Source organism: Leopardus geoffroyi, chromosome B3 (assembly GCF_018350155.1).
Source record: "Leopardus geoffroyi isolate Oge1 chromosome B3, O.geoffroyi_Oge1_pat1.0, whole genome shotgun sequence".
In the NCBI taxonomy this organism is placed as follows: Eukaryota; Metazoa; Chordata; class Mammalia; order Carnivora; family Felidae; genus Leopardus; species Leopardus geoffroyi.
This window is the reverse complement of record NC_059337.1, coordinates 41,187,316-41,203,777: the sequence shown is the minus strand read 5'-3', so window position 1 is coordinate 41,203,777 and position 16,462 is coordinate 41,187,316. Positions and strand designations below refer to the sequence as shown.

Below are 16,462 nucleotides of genomic sequence, written 5' to 3'. Positions count from 1 at the left end.
TGGATTTGTTTCAGAGCATAGTATAAAGTCTTTTCTATTTGTTAATTTTTTTTAATGTAACGGGGATGCCACCATAAGTACTATTTTGGAACCTGCTTTTTTTACACGCTCCACTTAATAATATATCTGCTTCAAATTTTCCTACATAACTAACAATTCTTTTACAACTTGATTTTAAGTGGCTATATGGTATCCCATTGTACAGATAAACCATGGTTGTTATAGCAAATTCTTAACTTTGGACATTTATATTACTTCCAATTTTTAATATAATTAATAACCCTGTTATAAATACCCTTACGTATAAATCTTTGTATATGTCCCTTGATTTTCTTTCCTCAAGATAAATGGCAGGAAATAGAATCCTTAGCCAAAAGTGATGTACAATTTTGAGGTGTTTTTCATGCTTCACAAATTATCCTCCAGAAATACTGTCCTGTTAATACTCCTGACTGCCATAAATATTGTTAGCTCCTGCATTTCCCACCCCATACACATCTCAACATACGCTGGCTCATCACTGTTTTTCAGCTTTACCATTTTGATACTTGAAAGGTGATACCTCATTGTTGTTCTAACTTGAATTAAGTTAATTAACTTGTAGAAAAAGGGTAATTGTAATTGATTACTAGTGAGAATGAACATCTTTTCCGATGTTTATGGGTAATTTGAATTGCATACTCGTATATGCTTTGCTAATTCTTCTAATGGGGTATTTGCCTTATTCTTAAGTGTTCATGAAAGCTCTTTACATATTTGTGATATTAACCATTCGTCATGTATGTTGCAAATATTTTCCCCAGCTGATTGTTTTGTCTACAAAGGAGCTTCAGGTCTTCTCAGCATCAGATGGTGTTAACCAGTTTTTCCCCCTTTACCTTTCTCTTCTCCTGCCTGACACTTCAGTCCTCCCGATGATGTGCTTTAGGGGCACTGTGAAGGGAAGTGCCTTGTGCCTTGTGCCTTGGGGTGGAACTCTTGACTTGGCTGCTCACCTGGGCACTCAATTCAGGCCCAGGGGAACCACTGCCTTCTCTATCCCCCACACTTGGTCCTTTCCTCAAGGTCCCCTCACTTTTCCTCCTGGCAATGTCCCTTCTCCTGGCTGATTGCAGGAAGGGACGGCATCTGAAGGTGAGCATGTCCTGCTGTAGGCCCCCTGCATGCGCCACAGCTGCACTTGTGACCAGCACAAGAGACCCCTTGAGGGATGCAAAGCACCTCTGCTGTCCCCAAATTATCCACTATATTGTTTAGTGCCCTTTGTAACAGGATTCACAGAACGGCTTTCTTTCAGAAATCAGCACCATGAAGATGTCCATCCACCCTGAAAAACTGACACCCTTCCGTGTTTCAGATAATGAAAATGACATTATCTTACTTCCTTTTCGTTATCTTGGTGGTCAGTAACAACAACTATGGTGGCCTGGACCTTGGGGGTATTGCCTTCCTACTTCTCACCAGTGGCACTCAAACTCAGGGGTGTATCAGAAGCATCTGGGGAGCTTGTTTAAAATGCCAAATGCCTCACCACAGATTTGGTAACGCATAATCTTTGGAGGGCATGTGGCTTTCGATCTTCTGCCTTTATTTTCCAGTTGTGTCTATGTGCCTCTTATTCTGTGTTGCCTCAAATCCTTAACACACACGAACAGGAAGAACTATAAGTGGTTCTGTGTTGCCATCATGGTAGCACAGAGACAGTGAGCTGTGGAGCACCACCACAAAGCCAGAACTTGGCCCATTTCACAGATGGCTAAAAGGAGCCCCCAAACCACTAAAGGTCCAAGGCGGGACCACCCAAACATTTGCAGTCGATCCCAATAGCCAAGTTTGGCGATCTCAGAGCAGAAGGTATTTCCCATAGGAATAAAATGGTGACACCTCCATCCCCCTCCTGTCCCCAACTCACAGGTGGCCCATCCCCACATCCCCTCCCTCAGAGGGATTTGACTTTGATCCACACCCAGTCTCACACAAGCCTGAAGGTGGGGTGGGGTGAGAGGAACAGGTCCAAGTCCTCTTGGAAGCAGATTTCCCTCCAAACCGTCCTCCTACCCAGCCCTGTCTCCCCAGCAGAAGCCAGAAACTGTTGGGCAAGTGGCTCAGAGTTGGGGCTTTGCCACCTCTTCTGTCATCACCATCCCCAATTAGCAGCTACTAGGCGTCCTCAGGGCTGCCACTCCTTCTCAATTCCTCTAACTCTGCTGCTCTAAGTCATTACAGCATTTGGCATGCCCGGCACATTGCCTTTGAGCCTAATTGTCAGAATGCAGGAAAGGTACGTGTCACATCCAATGTGATTTATTTTTTCCTCTATCTACCCAAATTGCAATCTAGAATAGACCCTGGCCCATGGCCTCTTCCCTCTAGAAACCCACCTACCAGACCTCCCTCACTAGCTGCCTCAGTGTGGCCTTGTGCTTGCACACGTGACCCACACTGGAGACACAGAAGGGCAGAGGTTCACCAGCAATGCTCTGAGGCCACAGGGGGGCTCTGATCTGGGAAGGACCCCAGGATAACCCCAACCCAGTTCCATCACTAGCTGGCTCTGGAAACGTGGGTGAGTTTCTTAGCTTTTCTGTGCCTCGGTCTCCTCCTCATCAGTATGATGGGGAGGACAACGACTCACAGGCTGTGATGAAGATTAGATACACTGGTAGACCTAAGGGCTCAGAACAGCATGTGCCGTATGGTAAATAAATAAATAAGATTTTAGTTTCAGCTCTCTGGGCTTCAGTTTCCTCACCTGTAGAGTGGAAATAACACACTTAATTTGCAGGATTGTTGGGAAATTTTAATTAGAGAAATATGAGAACACTTAGCGCAGAGCCTGGCATATCTTTCTTGCCCGGTGTAATGGTTTCTGAATGGCGAAGGGTGAATAAATCAGATAATGACTGCCATGGTTTGGAGCACACGTTTTCACCTATGGCTTCGGGCTGCCCTTTCAGTATCTCAGAAAATCACCTTCACCCTTAGTGCCAACAGAGCAGTCACTGGCACCCATATGGGCCCCACACGGGCCCCAGCCTGGCCAGACAGGCACATTCTTGCCTTATCTTGAGAGCTGCTGGCAGGTCCCAGCTTTCCCTCCAGAGCAGAATGAGAAGCCAGGCTGTGTTTCAACACGTCAGGGCCCAGAACAACCAGGGGACAGACTGTCTCCCTTAGGTCTCCCACCACTGCACCATTTCCTGCAGGTCAGGGACTCTGCAGGATCCCCTGCCGTGTCCTGGCAAGGTTCATTTACACACAGACAAGGTGTGTGGGTGCCTAGGTACCTGGGTCTCTGTTGGGTGGGCCCACGCCAGAGCAGACCCTGGGGGAATTGCCAGGAATCCCAGGCAGGAGGGCTGAAATCGTCATGACCATGACAACAGGTGCCCTCTGGGTACACAACTCAGCATTCATCACAGTTCTTTCTGCCCTGGGCTATTCTAATTGTCTACTTGCCTGAATCCCACCCACCATGCCTTCCTCCCCTCCTTCAGAGCTGTTAACTCCTAAAAGGCAGGGACAGTGCCATCTTGCTCACTGTTGTGCTCTTGGCATTTATCTGTGCTCAGTGCATGTGAGTTGAATAAGTGAGTTTTGAGTGTAGGCACTGGGGACACAAAGATGAACAAGACATAGATCCTCATTCATCTACGAACCATCAAGCATTTGAAGAAGGCATGCTCACAAATCTCTTTTCTAAGCATTCTGTGTGTCTCCCCTCCCATGTTCTTTGAGGGCAGAGCTGTTTGTGGGAACTTCTCTTTACCTCCAGGACATCTAAGCTCACAAAGGGTACACAGTAAGAGCCACTTTGACACAGACAACACTCAGCTCAGAAGCACTGCATGTACATTCTGCTGTAAACCCACCCAGCCCCTCTCTGTTCTGTAAGGAATTTTCTCATGATCTCAGTGGCGAGTAAGATGCAAGGTATTTTGGTCAAAACTCCCCCTCCTCTCCAGCCCAGGAATTATCTGACCAAGCTGGGGCTGGGAGTCAGGACAATCCACAGGCTAGATGTCAGACCCAAGCCTTTCCAGGGCACAGTAGGGGAGTGGGAGGAACAGTTCTGCCCCCACAACTGCCAATAGCTGCTTCTCACAGAATTGCAGGGTCAAACCACAGGGGAGAGGAAAGACCCTTTTCACAGTTGATGGAATACTCAGCTTGTCCAAGGTCATGGAGTGATTCACAGCAGAGCAGCCTGAGACCCTATTCTGTGTCTTTGGTTTTGTTTTTTTTTTTTTTTAAGTCTATTTATTTATTTTGAGAGAGAGTGCAGGATAGGGGCAGAGAGAGCGAGAGAGAGAATCCCAAGCAGGCTCTGCACTGTCAGTACAGAGCCCAATGTAGGGTTCGAACCCATGAACTGCGAGATCATGACCTAAGCAGAAGTTGGACACTTAGCTGACCAAGCCACTCAGGCCCCCCTACTCTGTGTCTTTCTATGTGGGAAGGATTTCCAAACTTTTTCTAGGAGCAGAGCTCCTTTTCTTCTTTCGGTTATTTCTTTCTTAAATATACATGACTGTGGCTAAATAAAAATGAAATTGTACAGAAGGCCTTAGAGTAGAGTCACACACACACACACACACACACACACACACACACACACAAACAGGAAAGCCCCTAAGTCTGCATCATAAAACTCAGTGTGAAACCACACCATTACAGCAACTTCCCCTTACATCACAGCCTCCTGCTCTTACTTGGTTCCTGCTATGGAGGCAGAAGGAACCTTGCTCCCTGAACAGACACCTCTGCAAGCAGGTATACATGGATTTTGTCCCCACAGCTCCTCCCATGCCCAGACTCCTGAGGTATCAGCATCTATAGCAAAAGAGACCTCTACAAAGCATCAGGCTTTCCTATAGCTCAGGCTCTGACCAGAAAGAGAAAAGTCGGGAGGAATCCACGTGTGTCACAGCTCATAAAAGCGCAAATAACTAATAGCTAGTTGGATTAGCAGTCACGTAAGCCTTAATATAAATTCACTGAATTAGATTACTTTCCTACCAACTGGCAGAATTCAGCTATGCTGGGGAAGAAAAAGGAAACTTTGATGTAAAAGGAGAAGAAGGGATAAGTTGTGGGTGGGGAGAACTGGGGTACCTAGGAAAAAGCAGAACACTCTCCAACCACCTCCAGTTGGCAAAGAAAAAAGTTCTGGTCTGCACCAGATTCTGCTGTGCTGCCCATTGGATGCCCAAGGCAGGAATTGGCTCATTCCGCTCTCTCTAGATCACTGTCCAGCCATGGGAAAATGCCCCTTGTTACCTAGATAGGACAGTTACCATGCATGATGGTGCAATCTCCTTCCTTCCACCTCCTTCCCCCAAGCACTCACAATGCACACTTTCTTTCTCCAAAAGGCAGAGCAAATACACAGCCCAGGAAGATAACAGCCTCTTCCAGATGGGGATGGGAAGGAAGTGGGGGCACTGAGTTTTACAATCACAGCTCCCAACACAAACTTCCTAGAAATCTGCCTCCCAGGCCCTTGGGTTGTGCTTCCTCTCCTTTCCTCACCGCTGAACATTTTACCCCTGAGAACATGACTCCTCAAAGTGCAATCTCAGAGCAGAAGGCATTTCCCATAGTAATAAAATGGTGACACCCCCATCCCCCACCTGTCCCCAGCTCACAGGTGGCCCATCCCCTCATCCCCACTCTCAAAGGAATTTGACTTTAGATTCTAGGGCTTTGTTGGAAAGGCAGAATTCAGACCCCATGCCAGCACTACTGAATCAGAATATGTAAGTCAACATGACTCCCATGTGATTCATGAACACATTAGAGTTTGAGAAGCACTGTTTTAGAAAAACTTGCAGCAAGCCCCCAATCCATTACTTGATAGGCTTCTGAGCACCCAAAAATTCACTCCGCATTCTCTTTGGTTCTGGACCTTCGTGCTGGAAGTCTGGACCTATAAGACTGTTTTCATATTTTGGTAAAGGCAGAATAATGAGCAAACACAAATTAATAAATATCTCTTGAATGACTCTTTCTTTTAATAATAAATAACTCTTAAAGAGTAGCATTATGATTGACAAAGTGGTTTCATGTGAGTTGTCTTATTTCATATTCACCAAATCCCTAGGAGGCCCTTGGGGACAGGTATTACTGACCCCTGTGACAGAGGAGGAGCCAAGCACAGGGGTCTTGGAGAGAATGGCACAAACAGCCTCCAACGTGGCACTTAGGAGCTACATCTGGTGGAAATGTCAGAGATCAACAAAGATTATGCATACATAGTTACTGGAGGAAAGGATGGGCTGGTTTTTAAAAATGTTGACAGAGTTCATCAGAAATTCCTTTCTTATTTGGGTGTTCTTATTGGGAACATGAATCAACTTTACCTGCCCTAATAATGAGCAAGATCCTGCATATGTGCTTTGATCAAATATGTTTTTGAAGATTAACAGATTTAGATTTCTCCTATTATTGTGTCTTCCATAGCATCTATCATGGTAATTTGCATGTAATTGTCAATAAATATTTTTGAATGAATGAATGAATGAATGAATGAATGAATAGATGGATATGGCAAATTTTTATGTCTTTTCATCTGTCATCTATTTCCAAGAAGACTTGAACCTGTTCCTTCTAGGAACCTCCCACCTCTAGGCTTGTGGGAGATTGGGTGTGGACCTAAAGTCAAACCCCTTTGAGGGTGGGGGTGAGGGGATGGGCCACCTGTGAGCTGGGGACAGGAGGGGAATAGAGGTGTCACCATTTTATTCCTATGGGAAATACCTTTTGCTTTTAGATCACTCAGTTCGGCTACTGGGATCAACTGTAAGTGTTTGGTCCTTGGAACTGCCTTGGACCTTTAATAGTTTGCAGGCTCCTTTAGCCATCTGCAAAATGGACCAAGTTCTGTAAACTGAGCTATAGGTATAAGAAATTGGGGACCTACCCCTACAATATAAACCAGATTCCTGATATCATCTTTTCTTTTAATCTGCCTATTTAAAAGGTCATGCATGTACACATGCATACAATTCCATTTGGCAGAGGATTACAGTTAACTTAAGTTTCATAGAATGAGACCATAATGTGTCTGATTGTCTCATGGTTTGCAGGCTGGCACAGAAGGTAACTCCCAGGAGGGAGTTTTAGAACTATTTCCAGAATTGACAGCATTCTTGGAAAATTCTCCAGTTTATTTAAAAACAACAACAACAACGAATCACTCATTATTTTCTAGTTATAACTTTCTCTATTTACAAAGACTTTTCACTCTTTTTAAAAGTAACAGTTGACATTTATCTCTTGCTATATTCTAGGCACCATTCTAGAATATACTAACTCAGTCAGTCCTCTTAGCAGTCATATAGGGGAGCTATCATTGCCCCATTTGCAGATGAGGCTACTGGAGCTCAGAGAGGGGAAGTAATTTTCCAGTGACACAACTAGGAAGGGGCAAAGCTGGAATTTAAGCCCAAAAGAACTGGCTCCAGACCCTTACTCCTGACCTTGATGGCCTCATCAAGAGTGGTAGGAAACTGGTAAAAAATGGAGTCAGCAGCCTGGGGAGAGATGATGAGATAGGAGGTCAGGATCTTGTTCACTTTGAAAGCCAAGCAGGATCAAGTTTGATCCATCCTTGAACATCACCAGAGTGTGCTGGGAACTTGGCCATGAGAGAGCAATCAACCCAACTTTCTACTTATTATTTGTTCCACCCAAACAAAAGTCACCAGCTGACCCCTGAACCCTAATGCTCCTTTCTACCTCAGTCACAGGTGATCGCAGACTTTTAGGATAGGCCCGCACAGGCAGACCACCCATCCTGTGACCCTGTAGACAGTCACCTGTCTACAGCTGGGATATATCATCCCGGGACTCAGGTGGCCTGGGATCTGGTACCAGCTTCCTCGAGAGAGCTGTCATACTTGGGATAAGTCATAAACTCTCTCGCCTCTGTTTCCTCTTCTGTAAAACGAGGGTACTTCCCATCTACAGGAGACTGCTGTGAGACCCACCTGTGACAATGGAAGTGAACATACTTTGTAAACTGCAAAAGGCTACACAAACACATTGAAACTGTCTGTGGGTCTCACAAACAATGGGAAGCTATTGGTAAGAGTTTGGGGGACTTTGCCCCCACACTGCATTTCTCTAAAGTGGTATTCCTTATAGTGCTGGAGCTCTTTAACAGAGAATCATCCTGTCAATGAAACTAGCAGCAGAGGGAGGATGTGTGCATGTGTAGGGATAGAGAGGTGGTGGGGTAGGTTTAAGGCCACATCCTTTTTCAACTCATCCAAAGCAGGAATTAGTAAGAATGGGACCTAGGCTTAGACTAAGGCTGAGGAGGGTCAAGATGGACACAGGGAAGTGAGGTGGGGAGGAATTGGTCTTGGGAGAAAGGATGGGGCCTGCCTGCTTTGGGGGTATAGACAAGCCCTACTGGCTCTTCTCCTCTGTTCCCTCCAGGCCACATATCCAGATTCTGTCCCTCTTCAATGACTGAGTTAAAACTCAGAAGACCAATACCTCCAAAGGGTGTGAAATTAACCCACATTCAGGGGAAGGTTTAGCAACCATGCTCCATCCTAGCCAGTGCCACTGCTCTAGCAGAGACCTGGGCACACATTGTAGACTGCAAGATAAGGTCCTTACAGGGCATTCCAACATCACCAGGATTCCTGTTTCTTTACTGATCCCTGCTGGAGTTCAACGACCCAGGTTTAACCTACTGCTTGATTGAGAATAAATCAATCATCCTCTCTGGGACTTAGCTGCCTCATTTTAAATGAGATGGCTGGAGTAGATCTATCCATAGTCTTCAAACTTCTTAACTAGTAAAGCCCAATATCTGAAGCAACTGAAAACAGAAATGCTAGGGCTGGGACAGCCACATGCTCGATCCCCCTTCCCCTTTCCCTTGTGGTGGTGCCTGGAAGGACTGTGGTTCTAAGGTGCACAGCTTGAAAATCACTGGGTCAGATTGACTCTATGTCCCTGTCTATCTCTAGCTGACAGGACTCCATGATTCATTCTGGGAGCTGGTGAAGAACATCAAGGTGAACTGGGAGCCAAAGTTATTCTTATGGACAAGTCAGGCAACCAGTTCTACATAGGAAATTGGCCGAGCTTGGAGTTGGGGTATTCACAAAGTTAAGTGGACACAGCTTGCAGTTGCCCATGGGGAATTCATCCCTTGAGTAAGTTAGTTTGTCACTATTCCTCAGTTTCCTCATCTTTAAAATGAGTTCATTACATCTCCCTTACAGAAGAACGCAAATAGTATAGAGAAAGATACTCCCCTCTCCATGCAGTAGAGCTGAATTCCCCTCCCCTTGAGTTTGGGCCAGACTTAGTGACTCACTAACAGAGTATGGAAAGGGAAAAAGAGTAACCTTCCAGTGGAGAAACCTGGCTGATACCACCTTAACCAAGTCATCAAGATTAACATCACCAGTGATAAGTCATGCTGATGTGAGGTACCCCCTACTGTTGTGATGAGAAGGGTACTTCACCTTGTGGTGTTCTTCCCCCAAGTCCAGAACCTCATGAGGAAAACATCAGACAAACTGAAATTGAGGGACATTCTACAAATACCTGACTGGTACTCCTCAAACTCCTCAAGGTCACAAAAAACAAAGAAAGACAGAAATAGCCACAGACCAGAGTTCCTTTGTCCCCTGTATTTCCTATAAATTAGTAATTGGGTCTAGAGATTTGATCAGGTTCAGGTTTGAATTTCTAGCCAAATTTCTCCATAGGTTTGTCTCAGGAGACACGACAATTCAATGCAATGTGGTATCCTAGATGGGATCCTGGAATGGAAAAAGGACATTAATGGAAACACTAGTGAAATCCACATAAAGTCTGGAGTTTAGTTAATAACAATGTAATAATGCTGGTTTCTTACTTTTGAAAAATATACCATGGGTATGTAAGATGTTATTAGAATTAGGTGATACTGCGTGGGAAACTCTCTATACTATCTTTATATCTTTTCTGTAAATCTCAAATTATTTTGTGCATCTAAAACATTCCAAAATAATAGCATCTACCTTACAGAGTTGTGAGGATCAAATGAACTAAACACCATCCAATGCACAGTAGATTCTCTATGGATGTTAAATATTCTTATTATTACTACTTTGTGGCAACCCAGAATATTGTCTTATTCTTTTTTTTTTTAACGTTTATTTATTTTTGAGAGAGAGAGAGACAGAGCGCGAGCAGAGGAAGTGCAGAAAGAGAGGGAGGCACGGAATTCGAAGGAGGCTCCAGGCTCTGAGTTGTCAGCACAGAGCCTGATGCAGGGCTCAAACCCACCGACCGGAAGATCATGATCTGAGCTGAAGTCAAAAGCTTAACCAACTGAGCCACCCAGGCTCCCTGAAAATTGTCTTATTCTATTTTATGTTCTATTGCACTGGAGTTCATTTGATTTGCAAATATTTCAGTAACATCCGTGACACTCAAGACTTAGTGGCATGTCTCTGAATAAGGTTTCTGAATCACCTTGTGACTGGGGTCAAGCAGTCCCATAAAAGTTTTTGTCCAATGTTGTTAAAAACAAATTTTTCTTGGGGTACCTGCGTGGCTCAAGACAGCTACCTTAGACTCTACTGGCTCAGACTCTTGGTTTCAGCTCAGGTCATGATCTCACGGTTTCATGACTTCAAGCCCCACATCAGGCTCTGTGCTGATGGCACAGAGACTTGGGATTCTCTCTCTTCTCCCTCTCTCTTTGCCTCTCCTCTGCTCATGCTGTCTCTCTCTCTAAATAAATAAATAAACTTAAAACAAACAAGCCAAATTTTTCTAACTTCAACAATTATCAATTCATAGCCATCTTATGCCTACTGACTCCCCACTCCACTAGTATTACAACATCTGTAAATATTTCAGTATGTATGTCTAAAAAATAAGAGCTCTTGTTTAAAAAACTATAACAACAGTACCTATCGCACTTTAAAAAATAACAATAATTCTTTAATACCATCAATATCCTATTGGTCCTAATAATTTCCCTATGGTGTCATAAAGGGTTTTTTATAGTTTGTTTCATCAAATCAAAATCCAAATAAGGTCCATACATTGTAACTGATTGACAATGTCTCTTAAGTCTCTCTTATTTTTTTTTTTTTAATTTTTTTTTTCAACGTTTATTTATTTTTGGGACAGAGAGAGACAGAGCATGAACGGGGGAGGGGCAGAGAGAGAGGGAGACACAGAATCGGAAACAGGCTCCAGGCTCTGAGCCATCAGCCCAGGGCCCGACGCGGGGCTCGAACTCACGGACTGCGAGATCGTGACCTGGCTGAAGTCGGACGCTTAACCGACTGCGCCACCCAGGCGCCCCTCTCTCTTATTTTTTTTTTTAAAATTTTAATGTCCATTTATTTTGAGAGAGAGAGACAGAGAGAGATGCAGACAGTGAGAGGATCCCAAGTAGGCTCCGCACTGTCAGTGCAGAGCCCGACGCGGGGCTCAAACTCACAAAATGTGAGATCATGACCCAAGCCAAGATCGAGAGTCAGACACTTAACCGACTCAGCCACTCAGGCACCCCTCTCTTATTTTTTTAAAAGTTTGTTTGTTTATTTATTTATTTATTTATTTATTTTCTATTTTTTGGAGAAAGAGAGAGGCAAGATAGACAATCCCAAGTAAGCTCCATACTGTCAGTGCAGAGCCTGACATGGAGCTCGAACTCACAAACTATGAGATCAAGACCTGAGCTGAAACCAAGAGTCAGGTGCTTAACCCACTGAACTACCCAGGCACCCCAGTCTTTGTTAATCTATAGGTTTCTTTCTCCCCTCCTCTCCTTTCTCTACTTTACACACACACACACACACACACACACACACACACACAGACACACACACACACACACACCTCTTCTCTTTCTTTCCATCTCTCTCTTTTTCTTAAAATTCGTTTGCTGAAAATACTAGATCTTTTGACCTGCAGAGTTTTCCAGTTCAGGATTTTGCTGACCCATAGTGTTGTTGACCATGTTCCTTTGTGCCCTGTATTTCCTATGGATTGGAAGTTGGGTTTGATCAGATTGAGGTTTAAATTTCTGGCAAAACTCCATAGGTGTTTCCATCAGGAGCTACATGGCTATCTCTCTCTTTGTAATATTAACAGCTTTTCAGTGCAGGGTATGGGGGTCATTTTTTAAAAAGTCATCATCATTCCATGATTTGCCACATGCTGACACCTTTGCTTAGATGGGACAGCTTCTTTTAGACCCCTAGAGTATTCTCAAGGTTTGGAGTTCCTTAGTGGGATACAGACTTTCAAAGCTGTTACTGCCCCATTAGCATGGGGTGAAAGGGGGGTCTGTACTGGCTTGTTTGGTGGGGTCTTCGCCTCAGCTCTGATCAAAACAATCACATGGTGGGCACTGAGGTTTGGAACAGGCTCTGGGGTGCACACAGGCTCTCACAAATGCACTGAGCATGGGCAGAACTTCCTCCTGATCAGCCAAGACACAACCCAAGGATCCTATAACTCTGAAAGCCACACCCTCCCTTTCAGCAGCTACAGGTTGTTCTTTGACCTCACATTCTTGGCTTCAGGGCCAAAATAGTGACGACTTCTCTGTCTTTCCTTTGAAACATTAATTCCTTCTACTCCCACAGCTCCTTTTAGGTGAGGGTTTTAAGAGCTTTCAAAACACTCTCTTACCTAATCCTCCCGCACTTAAGTGATTAAGGAAGGTGACTAACAGAGAGTCCCACTCCCCAGGCAGGGAAACTGAGCCCAAAGAGCTTGGCTGGACTACTTGCTGTCCTACTCTTAAGATCTTGCCTTTAACCAAGACAAAGACATGTCTTCTGAGTAAGTCCAATAGCTACCCCTGAGGGATCGTGCTGCCTGTGGTATTGGAGGAGCTAAGAGGCTCTCAGCAGGAGGGATTCTAGTTAGCTCATAGCAAATTATGCTGCCTAGATTTTCCCAAATAGCAGCAATTGTAAGCACTTTTGTTCTACTCTCAAGCTGTGTGTGTGATGCCATGTGTTTTGATCAGGGGTTTAGTAAACACAGCACAGATATTGGAAACGAGCAGAAACATTATCCTGCCTTGACCTAAATCCCAGCTGCCAGTCCAGGAATATCATGTACAGCTCAGGAAAGACGCACAGGTGCTGGAGAAGATGTAGAAAGGGATGCCTGAAACAACCCAAGAGGTGGGAGAACAGCCATGTGCCCTCCCAAGATGGGAATGGGCTTGTACCAATCTGCCCAGAGTCCTGCATGCTTGAGTCCAACAGCAAACACTGGGAGACAGATGGCCAAGGTGGATGCAGGAGGGGAAAAAACAAGAAACTATCTTGCCCACAAAGGAGGGGAGGTGAACACAAGGACTGGATCCAGGGGCAGAACCAGACCCAACCCACGTAAATCTCTGCAACATGAGCAAAACCAGCCAGCCAGGTATTGCTCTGCCTTTGCCATCAACCCACACCAAGTGGTCCCAGCCCACCATACTGGTCCACCCAACTCCCCTAGGCCAGCCCTAGGCAGTGCCTTCCACCAAGGTCTGTCATTAGGCAGCACCTGCCACCAAGGTGTGTACCAACCTGAATCTGACATATAACTTTGGCTAGTTGGCCAAAAACAGGCCAGAGACAGAGAATCAGAGGCCATAAGCCTCCAGGCTGACTAATCAGGGAGGAGGCAACACCAAAATAGTGTCTGTCCTGGTTTACACAATACATGTCAGCCCCTGACACCCCTCAGCTAAGGACGGGCAGTCCCTATGTCAGGACCCTAAAGGAAAGCCACACACCCCCCAAAGCAGGACAGAGCCAACCAAGGAAAGTTGTCTGCAATCCACCAGTACACAAAAGACACTGGCAAACCTCATGGAACCCATAGAAATAAAGGGAGCTTGTCACCATCATCTTCACTTTACAGATGGGGCAACCAAGGCCCAGCAAAGGGAATGGCCTTGCCCAAGTCCCCTATTCTCCCGGGCAGGGACAGTTCCAGGGCCAGACAGGTCTCCTGACAGGCAGCCCAGTTCTCTCTGCTCTCCACCACGCCTCATGTTTCAGACAGTTCAGACCTGGCGCCTGCATGGGGAAGGCCTGGCAGCTAGGAGAGGAGAAGGCCAAGTCCAGATTACATCAGTCTCACAGGTAGCCAAGAAGGAAGTGGAGACTATTCTTCCTTCCCACCCACAGGTAGCCCAGCTCCAATGAATGGCCTGGTTCCAGGTAGCTGCTGAAAATGCAGAGAAGCTCAAATCTTGCTCAGAAAAACCTCCACCAGCTGCACAGGGAAGAAGGAAAGCTAAAAGACAGGGGTGGGCCCATCCTTATTTTATCATGCTCACCATCATACAACCCCTTCTCATGTACCCTCAAAATGATGAGAAGGTATAAGATACCCTTAGCCCATAATCTGGCCAATCCAGTCAGTGCCCCTAAATCTTCCCTCTGCTCTCCTGTCATGGCAACCTGCCTCCTGCTCACACCTGCCCAAGAGGTCTACCTCCTCCTAGCTCCAGCCAGAGCTTTCTATCCTTGAAGGGCCAGTTGGAAGCCGCCCTCCTCCAGGCAGCCTTCTCTGCCTCCTGAAGCCCTTCCTCTGATCTCCCAACACTGGATAAAGTTAGCACTTGGAAGGAAGGCAGAGGTATCCTCCTAGAAGGCTTGTGCTTACGTTCTGCAGGGATTCCTCCTAACCCACTGGGACAGTTCTCTGATGGGTCTACTAAAAGTTGCCTATTTTCTACAGTTTGTTCCACTGAAAAAGGGCCCAAGAGTAAGACCAAGAGTCCTACCTTCTGGCACATCAAACAGTATGGGACATGTAATAGTGTTTAATAAATGTCATTTACCACTAAATGACACCAAAAAGAGTCATACAACCTAAATGGCCATCAACTGACGCAAGGATGAATAAAATGTGTGATATGCATATAATGGAATATTATTTGGCAATTAAAAGGAATGAAGTTTTTGATGCATGCTGAACATAGATGAGTCTCAAAAAAAATTATGAGAAATGGAAGGAGCCAGTCATAAAACACCACGTATTATATGATTCCACTTACATAAAATGAGCATAATAGGCAAATCCACAGAGACAAAATTAGTTTCATGGTTGTCTAGGGCTAGAGGGATTGGGGGACATGGGGCATGACTGCACTAATGGAAACAGGGTTTCTATTTCAGGGTTCTAGTTCTAAAATTGATGGTGGTAATGATGTGCAAAAGACATTCATTGAATTGTATAACTATAAATGGGTGAATTGTACAGTAGGTGAATTATATCACTTCAAGAGGTAAAAAAAAAAAAAAAAAAAAAAAGAATAAGAACCATAAAAACATGGACATGATTTACTGGGTGATGTCAACTGTGCCTAAATAAGCAAGTGTTTCACGAAACACTCTACATCCATTCGTCCTGGGTCATACCTCAACACCCTGCGCAGTTGCTATTATCACCATTTTATAGACCAGGAAGTTGAGGCTCAGGGAGTTGAGGTCACATAGCTAACTAGCCACAGCTCTGGAACCTAAAGTCAGGTGATCTGAGTCTAAGTACAATGTTTTCTTGGGAATGTCGCCTATGCAGAGACTTAGAAAGAAAGAACACAGCTCCATACACAAGGAAAAGGTGGAAACAAACAGAACATCCTCCACTAAGGAACTGTCGTGGCAATTAGTTGTTCTGGATGCAGTGGAAGAGTACAGAAACATTAAAACCATAAGTAAGAACAGCGTATGTTATAAAATAATGTTAAGTGAATATGTGCAAACGACATGTGCAGTTTGATTACCACTTTGGCTTTGTTTCAAATACACTTGTGTGGCCAAAACATAACAGGGAACACAGATGCAAAACTGTGCTAGGATGATGAATAGTTGACTGAAAACTTCCCTTTAAAAATTTCCTGTGTTTTTTTAACAGTAGAAAAGAGAGGGCGGGGGAGAGAGAGAGAAAATAAACACTTGAATGGACACCCCAGAGCACTGTAATTATCCAATCAGGGGTGAACTCTAGGGACTGGGAGGGGGTAGGCATCAGTGGTCTCTGTAACCCAGGCCCCTGAGCTGCAGGGTCACCAAGGGCCTAACAGGCAACAGGGGAAGAAAGGGCAGGACCCCCTTTTAAGTCTGCAAACATAAGATCAAAAGGAGCACAGGAACGTCAGCCAGAATTATTCAGTCACTACTGGTCTTTCCTTCGAAATGCGCCTTGTGTCCTGGACATGAGACCATTCCCGTCTTCATCTCTGGTGCACACCTCCTCATGGCATTTAGCACATTTTACTGGAATTGTCTCTTGATATATTCTTCTTCCTCATTAGACTGTGAGGTCCTCAGGCAGAGCCAGTGACCACCCATCCTTGTACTGCCAGGCACCCAATAGTGCTGGACACACCATAGGTCTACAGTACATGTTTTCTGAATGGAATTGACTAGACTTTCTTCATACTTACCACCCTCTTGAGCTAGACTTTTGC

At 45.0% G+C, this 16,462-nt stretch overlaps 1 protein-coding gene across 6 annotated transcripts in view; it reads right to left on the bottom strand.

Moving 5' to 3' along the window:
- DAPK2 (death associated protein kinase 2) overlaps nt 1-16,462 on the bottom strand; it is a 126,937-nt gene that overhangs the window by 71,971 nt on the left and 38,504 nt on the right. The window lies entirely within an intron of this gene.